The sequence below is a fragment of the Amphiura filiformis genome, chromosome 19 (genome assembly GCF_039555335.1).
Source record: "Amphiura filiformis chromosome 19, Afil_fr2py, whole genome shotgun sequence".
Taxonomy (NCBI): domain Eukaryota; kingdom Metazoa; phylum Echinodermata; class Ophiuroidea; order Amphilepidida; family Amphiuridae; genus Amphiura; species Amphiura filiformis.
In genome coordinates, this window is record NC_092646.1 from 33,697,353 (window position 1) to 33,710,390 (window position 13,038).

Consider the following 13,038-nt stretch of genomic DNA (forward strand, 5'->3'; position numbering starts at 1 on the left):
AAGCACATATCGCACACAGAAATAACCTTAGCATAAAAAAGCACCATCGGAAGTGGCCGAAAAATGAATCAAAATATAGCGTCCACTTAGCGCTATCACGATGGCTCGTCAAGCAAGCTTGGAGCCAAAAATTGCAAACTTTTTAGACCCTGATAGAATCAAGCTCATTAATAATTATAGGCGGTTCCCCATATTTGTCGGTTCTCAGCTGTCGCGGTTACCTAGCTGATGGTGACTGATGCCCATAGGACAGGTTTTACTAATTTGACCTCAGATGACCCCTTGTGACCTTGAAATGACCTTACAAAATTTGGCTCTAAATGTTGACTGTACCCACCACGTTTCATGACCATACGACAGTTTTAGTAATTTGACCTTGGATGACCGTCCAAAAATTTGACTCTAAAAGTTGACTGTACCCATCAAGTTTCATGCCCATACGATCGTTTTTACTAATTGCGACCCCTCGTCTCCGAGAAAATAGGCGGAAAACAGTTTTTACTAATTTGACCTCAGATGACCCTGGGTGACCTTGACCCACTAACCAATACAAACTTGTTCTGTCCCGGGTCAAGAGGAACGTGCGACCCCTAGTCTCCGAGAATATAGGCGGACAGACAGACTCACAGACAGAGGCACACAGTCACAGACTACCAGTTCAAAAGCAGTTCATAAAAAATATGCATTCTTATTCAGTGGGTATTGTAAAGAATGCACATAATTTGATTCTCTTTCTGGTATATAATATCACAAAATAGAGGTTATCCGTGTTCTATAAGCTGCACATCATATCAGCAACTGCTATACCTTGTTTAGGACTTTCAAAAGAAGTACCTGCACATAGCGAGAACCGATCAAAAGTAAATGTATAATTGCAAGGACATTCCTCATATTCGGCATTCAATTAGTCTCGTGTGCTCTGATCATGTCCCACAAAAAAACTGTCCAAACGTTCATACCAGAGCCTTTAAAATAAATTGGTAAAATATAATGAAAATTCACAGATTTGTTACAATGACCATTGTTAAGAATTGCAGGCCTTGTTTTTTGAGGCGAGTGATAGCAATAACTCGCCTAAATTGAAGCTGAGAAGAGCTTTTTAGCACTCACTTACATTTGGTGTAATAATAATACAAGTGATTAAAATAACTCGCCTACTTAGCTGGCAAGTTTTGAGGAGAGTGATTTGTCACTCGCCAGTAATTTTCAAAAGTCAAGGCCTGGAATTGCTCAAATTTTAAAAGTATAATTTAGCATTATTTTTTAATTCAAATTACAAAATGATGAGTGAACAGGTGACAACCTAGTAAGAGACACATCAATAACATTTACACTCCACAAAGAAGATGACAATACATAGAAATGAGACAAAACAAACAAAAACGACTAGTTCCAATGTCACAAAAACAATAATTACTCGTTGGATCTCATGCCCTGGCCTCCCCGCACTCCCAAACAGCTTCTGTTTGTGTCTCATTACGCTCTCTACCAAAATCCTCGATTCCCCCTCCTTGAAATTTGGTTTCCGAGGGGAATCGGATGCCTTAGTCTTTCTTTTCTTCTTTTTCTGCAATCAGAAACAAATGTGATAAAATGTTATACATATACTTCGGATATTAAAAAACATGTTAAAAAAAAACCTATCAGTTGTGGCTTAACCAAAATATTGTTTGAGTTTGTGATACTTACTTCCAGGCATGACCCTATTACATAACCTATCAACAGACACTGGCATTGTCACATTATCGCAGGAGGCAGATCACATCTTCGAACTATACACTGCCTGCCTATTCTTGACTGCTGCTGAAAAAAAAAAGATTGGGTCTGGAATGGCTCCTGCTTATTTGTTAGAAAAGATGTCTCCTTAAAATCATCCATGGTCGTAAAGAGTAAAAAGGGGTGGTTTTTTTAGGCAAGGCAAGATATGCGTGTGACGCATTTAGGGTCTAAAAATCTCCTGTTTTGGGGGCTATGAGTGTAATCAATGTAGAGATGAATGAAGTTGAGAAAACATAAACATACCACTACTTGCGGTTGCTGGGTTTCTTCGTCTTCGTCTTCAACATCCTCCTCTTCTTCTCCATTAAGATCATCCAAATCATCATTTGGGGGCGCCCCTAAGGCAGCTGGTGCAGTTTTCCTGTTCTGAAATGATAACAATGACAAGTTGGTATACAAGCCAAAATGTCAATAATTATCGGTTATTGAACGCGTATTCCTTATTGGGAGAGAAATTAGACAAAATAATGCACATGCGCTGATGTTGATGCGTCTAATGCACGAGCCCCGAAGGTTCACGAGTGGTTTGAAAACAAATGCGAAATGCAATTTTTTTTTTATTCCCGATTTTTTTCATGATATTTGGAGAAAAAAAATTTGATTTTCATAACATTTTTCTGAAACAAATTTTTTTTTTAAATAAAAAAAAATTCCGCATTTGTTTTTTTCTAAATCTCACGATTTTACAAATGCGCGGGCGAGCTTTGAAACAAACTTTTTTTTTTTGGCCTTATCAGGTCAACAGAGTTTGTTGAATGTTGTGAAATTGCTAAAACTCAACTGTAATAGTCATGGCAACATTTTCACCAGACACAAAACAGTTAAGGGTAGACGAGGTATTGTTGGTCGAAGCAACCTAAAATCGATTTTCATTATCTAGATCAATATATTATTGAAAATTAACACCTTGATGTTTTGCAAAAGTTCATTCTACAAATCGTATACTCAGCAAAGTTGCTTAATTTTTTGTTGTTAATTAGTTATGTACGTTTTACAAAAGTGTTGTTGTTTCAGTCCTCTTCACAACGTAACTCAAGAACCGCAGCACCTATAAAAGTAATATCTGTGATATTTTAATTCTTCTACACGCTCGCTATGAATTGAGCAATGCATTTTTTGCCAAAGCTCACTACCATTCGTAAGATGCTGTGAACTACCAAAGCACAACAGTTTAAAATAATTAATAACCTTAAGTAATTGCATTTCACGAAGCAAGCAGAATCATTCGTTGAAAAGATACAAGCAAGTGCAGAACGTGCTGCCTCCACTCATCCAGTCAACAGGTGTTAGGATTGGTTTGTAACAGTTGATGACTCAAGTGACAATCAGTCTCCTCTTGTCTTCATTCAGTGTTAGGATTGGTTGTAACGTAAACAAGCAGCAGTTGATGAAACAAGTGACCATTAATCAGTCTCCTCTTGTCCTCATCCAGTTAGTTGAATATTGTGAATACGCTAAAACTCAACTGTAATAGTCATGGCAAGTAAAATTTACACCAGACACAAAACAGTTAAGTAATTGCATTTCACGAAGCAAGCAGAATCATTCGTTGAAAAGGTATAAGCAAGTGCAGAACGTGCTGCCTCCACTCATCCAGTCAACAGGTGTTAGGATTGGTTTGTAACAGTTGATGACTCAAGTGACAATCAGTCTCCTCTTGTCCTCATTCAGTGTTATAATTTGGCAAACATGAAAAGAAAAAGAAAATTGTAATACAATTATGTTTAGTCAAATGTAAACATTAAAAGCAAATTTTAACTTGCAAGAATTATAAATAAATAAATTGTGTTCATTATGATCTATTGAACTATTTGTAGCTAAAATCTATGTAATCGACTATTCGTTGCTGAATTCAACATAGCCTTTTCACAAAGCAAACCAAAGGGCAACAGTTGCTTGAGAAGTCTAGCCAAGAATTTGCTCACTGAGTGATAGCTTCACATTCTACAAATAGGCCAGAGACCATTTCATTCAAAATCTAGTTGGATTCGCTGAAGCATGACACCATGTAAAGCAATGGGAGGCTCAGAAGTACATGTAAACACAGCCGTTCACGACAGGCGATCGCATCAAAAATCTTGCTAAAATTACACTTCAGCAAAATTTTAGACTGTCCATTAGGTGACTCATCGAAATAACTTTCATCCAAATTTAACCATTAACAGAATAAATAACCTCCAATGCAAAAAACTGCACCGCTGTCCGACCGAAAAAAGATAGCAATACACTGTAGCATCGAATACTTTTCTATCGTTTGCAAATTCGAAGCTGGGATTCTTGAGCAAGCCAACAGCTGCAACACTATAATATACGTACCGGTAATCACTCAGTCTCAGGGAACCAACAATTTTTGGGGGTCATTGACATTGAATTGAATACAATATTATAAGGTAAAAATTTTATGTACAAAACTAAGGAACAAAATACGGTAAAGCATGAAATGTTTGCAAGCATGAAAATTTCGCAAAATTCACAATACTCGAGCACTTGATTTGCTAGATTTTCATTGTACAAATTTAGTTGGAGTGTAATTTTCGCACAATTTTTGATGTGATCACCCGACGCATGGTGATCGGCTGTGTTTATTTCCGAACCGATAGGTTGGTACCAGCAAGCACTTCCCTGTTTTGAACTTCTGTTGTTGGTTTTACACTACACTACAGTCATGACAGTGTCATGCTTGAACAGCGATTTCGACTGAATGTTGAATATTCCTCGGGGCGAGCTCGGCTCGGGCATGTCAATTCAATTGCATGCGAAGATGCTGCTATGCAATGTACACGTACTATACTACGAAGTCTACGTATGGGTGAGCAAATTCTAAATGTCTTACCGACACTAACTGAACAAATAATGCAACTGTCATGAGCACACGAGTCCCACGACTCGAGTATTTCAATTTGTTTATGATTGTTGCGACTTGCATTCTCGATCTGATCAATTGCTCATTGCCAGCTAGCTGCAGCTGTTGCCATCTTCTTCTTCTTCTTCTTCTTCTTGGATATTCCTCCTTTCAATAGGAGCACCTCCGAAACTCCGGAGTAAAGTTTGAGGGAGTTCACAAAACACTCCCGTATTCACAACAATAGTATAAACAGTAATTTAAATATAACACACAAAAGTCACATAAACGCACTATACGACATCAAATTCACTAATTCATTAATTCATGTGGCGGCAGCCGCAAGCCCACGTATGCGACAAAACGATGATGCAGAGAAACGGGTGTGGAAATCAGAGAGGACTTCGAGATGTAGGCCTACACACAGTACGATGTAATTCCCAATGTTTGGCCTGGCAATCCCTATTGCAGTATAGTGTGGTACAACACCTGGTGCACTTTTTCAATTTTTCGGGTAATATTTCTACCTCATAGGCGAAGCAATTAGAGCAACAACGGTAATAATCAGAGTCAGTATCAAGATCAGTGGTATCAGGCTGTAAGGTGCTGGCAGAAGAGCCCCTGGCTGGGGGTAAAGCCACAAGCTCCGCTGGGAGGCGATGATGTTGGACTCGGTAACAATGTCTGTTCGAGATGCAGAGAGAGTCGTTGAGGTTTCAAGGTTGGAGGGGTGGGTAGCAATCGCCTCCGTCGGATGGAACTTCCTGACGGGATCTGTTTTCAGTTGTGCTACGAGGCGTTTCAGCTCGGGATAATGCGGTAGTAGGTGTAGGCTCTTGTGTATGCCTACTTAAATTTGAACCTGTCGGATTGTCCGTTGCAGAATCAATAACTGATGTTGTACACACATTCACTCCAACAGGGCGTTGGATTGGATCACTCGGAGGTTTATGCCTATTTTACAAGAGCTACTCCGCTTTTGTGATAGCCACTTCTCGCGCCTCTGCTTGTCCCTTTTCCGAGTTGAAGGAGATTTATGTTTTTGTTTCTTTGTCAAACCGGGATTGGCAGCACTTATTGAGGCACGCTGATCAATATTCGTCCGTTGTATTTTAGGTCTTATTTCACGGTCTGTCTGTTTCAATCGCGCCCTTGTTGTGCTACTCTCGCGCGGTTTAGTCTCTGTTCTAGTGGCGGAAATTTGACTTTGGTCCACACTATGTCCAAGTATATCTTTCCACTGGTCTGTTTTAAAGTCCAGACGGGTTCCTAAGTAAATTCAATGTCAAGGGCATGTAATACTCCTGATAGTTGCTGTCCAAGTCCAGGGAAAATGGGCATATCATCCATAATTTTCCTGGTAAAAAGGAAATTTTCAGCAGCTAACTCGACACACGTCTACTCCCAAACCATTTTGTTTACAAGGCAAAAATATATGCTTATTCTATTTATCCTTAGCTCTGAAGACGGTACAAAGTATATAAATCCATTAAGCTTATTTCGCTATACATTTGCATAGGAGTTCCGTTGGTAGGGACAGGCACATCTGAGCGAGGGCGCTATTTATTTTACTTGATAATAAAGCCCTATGTAAATCTGTGCCATTTTGTGCCACTGAAAACACCATTTTGGAGAAAATGATGAATAAAACCAAAATTAATCTGTTTCAGATGCTCTAGTTTGCATTGACAACAGATTCAATGCTTTAGGAAGCAGAATGCAACATTGACTTCACTTTTGAATATTTTTTTCTGTGAGATATGCCTTGGTGAAAATCACCGTTTTGGTCAAAAAAGGGGTCAAAATGGGGCATTTTTGGGAAAAAATTATATTTTGACCCAAAATTCATCTTCTGACAAAAGGGAAACATGGTTTGACAAAAATTTTCATCCTTTTCACATAACAATTCCAGTTTACTTATTTGCTGGGAGAAAGCACTTTTTGTTATCGCTTGGGAAAAATCATTGTTTTAGCCTAAAATGGGTCCAAAATGGCCGAAAAATGGCAAAATTTGACCAAAATTAGCACAAAAATCACTTTTTTACCACCTTAACATTTGAATTTTCATACAAAATTTCACAGATGTGTTGAAAATGATAACATACATAATATTCAACAAAAATTAGATTAAATTACAGTGAAAACAAAAAATTGACAGGGGGCACAAAAATTATCAAGTCCCCCCATGCACTCCTATGGTAAGTCTTATCAGAGAAAATGGTCCAATGTTCCGACAGTAATTTCTTCATAACTTCACTTAGCAATACAGTAGAAGATTGGTTTTGGTGTCAAATTGTTTCTGAGAAGTTCTCTCTTCCAATAAACAACAATTCATGTTAATAGAATTAATTTGAAATTTTTATGCCTGTCCCTACCGTTGGTCTCCACAGACGCCGATTTTACTCCCTTGAAATTTCATCTTTGCTGACATTTTTATGGGCAGAAAAGAACACACAAGCAAAATAATGTCATTTTCTATTAGAAAACAAAGAAAAAACACTGAAATCATACATTTTATGCTATTTATTTACCATTTTGATGATTTCTGCGGCGCAATTTCCAAACCGGAAGTTAAAAATTTTTAACCAATATTTGACCCCGCGCTAATTTTAGGCTCTTTCACGAATATTCAGTTGAAATTTAATATTAAGATAGGAAGAATCAAGATAGGATTCTTCCTATCCTAGGATCGATCATAAGTCCTGACATAGGATGAATTACTAAGTAACTCTTCCTAAATAAGTTAGGAAGAGTTACTTAGGATGAATCCTAAGTTGAGCTTTATGAAATAGGACCCTGGTGTGGTTCTCAGAATAAAACACTGAGTTTGGAGTTTGATTCGAACCCGATTTGGTGGTGTGTAAAATCAAGATTTGTTCAAGTCTACTCACCACATACCAACGAGGTAGAAAGGATAGAGCGCCCTGCTCGCCGAATCTGTGATTTGAAATTATCCCTAAAAATGTTGGAAAATGCCAGCAAATATAAATACCATATTCATTCCAATAAGCGCCTAGGGCGCATTGCAAAGACATTTTGGGTTGGCGCTTATTTTTTACCTGGTTTACCTTAATATTTTTGTAAGCGCTGTTTATTAGAGACAAATTTACCTACGTTATATAGGGTCCAGAGAAATTTCAGACTTCCAGTAGCTTTTCTGATGTAGTAAATGTATTGCAAGTTTACACATGACTTCAAATCCTCAAGCTATTTCACTGTATCAACGTCTATCAGTCACTTCAACATCAATGGTACCCTTTAGCAAATTGAAAATACCCTGGGTGGGCGCTTGGAATGAATATGGTACATCAACCTCATACCTGTGGGGTTGATGTTAATGAACGTGTCCGAATCCACAATAATCGATGACGTCCTATAAGCTTTCGTTTAGGGGAGGGGGTAAAAATGTTTGATTATGTTTGTACAAACAAATCGGTTTGTAGCATGTGTCATTATTATTATATCAAAAAATGAGGGAGGGGGTCGACTGAGAATCAAAGGACATCATCGATCTTTTGGTTTGTTCCCTAAGAGAGTGGACATTTTCTGTTAACTGCAACCCAGGGTTTCTCACAGATGTTATTATAAACCTTTCTTGCAAACAAGGCACACTGTTCCCTTATATTTGACAGCATGGCACTTAGAAAGGATATAATAGCGCCAAGAAATATTCAAGGATTTGAGATTTCATCATATGTGACACGATCAAGGGAAATGAGTCGCATGTCGCTAATATTGATTTTGAGATATTGGCAAAGAAAGTGTAGAAATTCTTTTGTTTTATGTTGTTTTCAGCGATTGATTAATTGATGTAACTTCGCAAAGAAAAGTTTTATCAAGACAGGGTTTTCAGTTTCTGAAAGCTCAAAATGTCCTCTTCAGAAACATAAAATTTCGACCAGGGTCGACATGCGACTCATTCCCCTTGATCATGTCACATATATAGTAAACACACCAGCACAGGCCTATGTAGCTATAGGAGCATGATCCGTCACACAATTCATACAGGGTGAGTCAAAAAAGAGCAATAGAGCAAAGAATCCCATTATTGAAAGTTTCTATAAATACCACCCTCAATAGTCATCTACTCATCTTCTATCAAAAAAGAAGTGAATCACAACTTAAGTTAATTTCTATGAGTCCTACAAAAAATGTATTGCTGCAATACCCAATTTCATTATTTGTCCATGAGGCAGGGTGTCTATCCATTATTCGTCCCCCCAAAGGGAGGGAATAATATTACCCCTTTGGAGAAGAATTTTGTGATTTGAAAAAAAAAAGAGAGAGGAAAAAAGAAAGAAGAAATCAACAGGATTTAATAATGATTAATGATTAAAATGAAGTTAGTGAAATTTGGGGGAGGGGGGGGGGAGTTTATAAATGGACCATGTAGTATTATATTGTTTTATTAAATTTTAAAATGTTTTATTGCTATTTTTGGAATGAAATAAGTGGTTACTGGCTGGCAGATTGTTATGTTACTGGCTGGCAGTCACTATTTCATTCAAAAAATAGCAATAAAACAGTGTCATTTAGGGAAGAATTATAAGGAATACATTGCATTAGCCCGGGGCATGCCATTAGCATGTCAGAGAGACAATATGGCCGCCATAGAGGTCATTGAACTTTATACAGGGAAAAATTCAAAGTTGTTCAAATTGAGTTATAAACACAGAATTAAAACCAGAGAACCAGGACTCGACCGCCATCTTGACAGGCATGGAGCAAAAATTGGGGGTATTCGGTTTGTGGCGGTATAGGGAGTCCCGGTTCACCTTCTCTAATTATGTGGTTATAACCCATGTCAACGTGTTCCCCTGGTCACAAGGATCCACTCCAGAAAAAGTATAGTTTGACCTATCTGTGATGTACGGTTCTCAAGTTATAAGAAAATTATCTACATTCATCTACAATCATCTCCGATTGTTGTCAAAATCGTCTCAAATTCTTCCTCTCGTTATAATAATTCATAATAACATAGGCTTCACATAATGTAGGAAGTTTGCTTCCCAAGGTTACACCCTAAAATCGATGATCTCTATGGCGGCCATATTGGACAAAATACTTTTGGCCCTCCGCCTAGATTTGTTAAGCATATCAAGAGCTACATCTGTGCCAATTTTTGGGCTTTTCACAAAAACTATCAATTTTTTGCTATGATTCATCATTCTGCAGCAAAGTTAGAACTATATGCCTATAATACTAATACACACAAGCTGGATCCTGCTTTACATATTTCATGCCAAATCCATTTTCTTTCAGTTTGGATACTTAACTATCTAGGGAAGCATTTGAGATTTTAAGGGAAGACAGAACCACCAATTAGCTAATAAACTTGTCCAAGTTTGTCTTCCTCTATTAAGGGATCTAAAATGAGCGTTTATTGCGTTTCGATAGTATTTTTTGTGGCACATGAGAGCACCTCAGACCTATCGAATTGTATTCTGAATACGAAGCATGTCTTTCTGATATCAAATAATTTTCATTTTTTGAAAATCACAATCTATAGGCCTATAATACAAATTTTATGACAAATTATAAAATTTGATATTTTTCAATTTTTGATATATAACAGTCCTCGGTAAATTATATAAATCTAATGATATATTCTTAAAGTGTATGTAGCAGGGAGGAAAAGCCGACGGTCAATTGAAAATTTTGACCTTTCATATTGAAGATATGGATTTTTTCCCAAAAAGACCTAATTTTTTTGGGTGTTTTGGGAAGAAAAATCCATATCTTCAATACGAAAGGTCAACATTTTCAATTGATCGTCGGCTTTTCAACCCACCTACATACACTTTAAGTATAAATCATCAGATTTATAAAGTTTACTTCAAGTACTGTTAAATATCAAAATATCAATTTTAATGATTTGCCATAAAATGTGTATTAAATTGCGAATTTCAAAATTCAAAATTATTTGATATCAGAATGACATTCTTCAGATTCAGAATGCAATTCGATATGTCTGATGTGCTCTAATGTTCCAAAATAAATACTGTCCAAACGTTCATACCCCAGCCCTTAAATTTCTGTAAATCTCAGCTTCAGATCCAAATCCTTGATCCCTTCCCTATAAGCAACAACAAATAATATTTACCGTTTGGGTGCTCCATTTTATTTCAATGCCAATGAGTTTAAGCAAATGGCAGTTGTTCCAAAACTACCTTACACAGAGTGGGCTGTCGACATTCAAATTTTAGATGTCTCTTGGACAAACATTAAAATTGGGTATCGCTATAAATAGTGGCTTATACAAGTGTGTCAGATTCCTTAGGGCTCAAAGCTTATTTGATGCAGCATGACACTGCATTGAAAATGTTATTCTGTGCCTTATTCTATTGATATTGTTTCATATGTTACTGTTTTTTTCAAGTTTTTTTTTTCAGTTTTGTAGTGTCTCTGGACCTAGACCTAAATGCTATGATCATTCATGGTTGACCTAAAAAAAAAATGCATGATGTTTTTGTGTTTTTAAGAAGAAAATTGATATTTTGTATTAATGTCATACTCTATTAAGGTTGGTCTGAACCCTGGAATTATGAAAACTTTTGGGCCTCATAACTGTTAAATTTATTATTAGTCTAAAGAATATAAAAGTATACATTTTTATAATGGAAATGACTTGATGAATTCATCTGTGAGGTCCAATTTGGGCCAAAATGCTCATTTTGGAGAAAATCCCCAAAACAGGTTTTTTGGCCCAAATTTTTTCGTGCAACGTAACAAAAAAATTGATTGGCCAAATTTTTTTTTTATTATTAATTTTTAAAAACTAGATAAAAATATCTAGGGACAGTTTTTTTATTTTTTTTGAATTTTGACCAACTTTGCGAAATTTGCACCAAAAATGGTCAAAAAATGCAAAAATTTCAAAAAAATCATAAAAAAGCCTGATTGTCGACCCAAATTTCAAATATTTTTGGTGAAGTTGGTCAAAATTCAAAAAATGAAAAACGGTCCCTAGATATTGTTATCTAGTTTTTAAAAATTAATTTAAAAAAAATTTTGGCCAAACAATTTTTTTTCTCGGGACTCACTCACACCCTTAGCTGTCATTGAAATGTACGGGGGTCAATGCACTTTCATACCATGTACATTTCAATGGAGGGCTTCACAAAATTACAAAAAACGGTGCCACGGTCAAACGAAAAAAAAAAGCTTAACGCCCAAATTTCTTGCGGGGGGTCCAGCAGCTAGCGGATAATTTATAGACTGGTTTGTTACACTGCCTATACAAAATAATTATTTACTTGATGTAGACGATATATGATGGGCTTTGATTTTGATTGGAATATTTATGAAAGTCTGATTGGTTATCACTATCTAGGAGTGTATGAATGTTTTTTTTTCATTGCAGATTTCCTAAAGATAATAAGGATTTATTGTCTAAGTGGGTCCAAGCCCTTAAGCTGTCTGAAAACTTCCAGCCGACCTACCATATTGTGTGTGCAGCGAGCATTTCACATCTGATGATTACTACCGCAATTCAGCAGGCAAATGTCCACGCCTTAAAGGCAATGCTGTACCACTTGTAGTGCAAAGTCCAAAGACTCCACTGCAAAACATAACAAACAGGTCTTTCCCTATAACTTCAAAGCGACAGCACTCATCATCTGAGACATCTCCAAATACCCCTACTGCTCGCAGATTCAAGAGGAAGCCAAGATCCAAGAAATGCAAATCCAGCATGAGTCCAAGAATTCATCATACCTATGTCAAGAAATCATCATCTCCACGATCACGGGAGCGGTTTTTGAGGAAGAAAATAAAAGTCTTACAACAGAAAATAAGACGTCAAAAAGAGAAAATTGCAACTTTGACACAGGCTCTGGAAAAGTTGGAGGAACAGAAGTTGATATCAAATGACACACATCAATTCTTAAAAGAAACATTTTCTGGGTTAAGTCTGGAATTGCTTGAAAATGAGCTGAAAAATGCCCAACTTCCAGCACATGCACGGCGATATAGTAATGATGTTAAGCAGTTTGCGCTGACACTGAACTACTACAGCCAGAAGGCATATAACTATCTGCGAACAATATTCAGACTCCCACATCCATCCACAATACGAGTGGACATCTTCTGTTGATTGCAATCCAGGGTTCCTCTCGGAAGTTATAACCTTCCTTGCAAACAAGGCAGACAGAGACACTTATTTTGGAGACTGTTGCCTAATATTTGACAGTATGGCCCTTCGGAAAGACACACCATACAATAGCGCCAAGAAATGCTACGAAGGTCATGTAGATCTTGGTGGAGGTTTATCTACTGAACAGTCAGAAACTCTTGCCTCAGAAGCACTTTCGTATTTTTGGTTGGCGGGTTGGGTGGAGCATGGAAGTATCCAGTTGGCTATGTTTTTGTAGACAAAATATCAGCAGAAATACAGGCAGCATTAGTTCGCCAGTGTC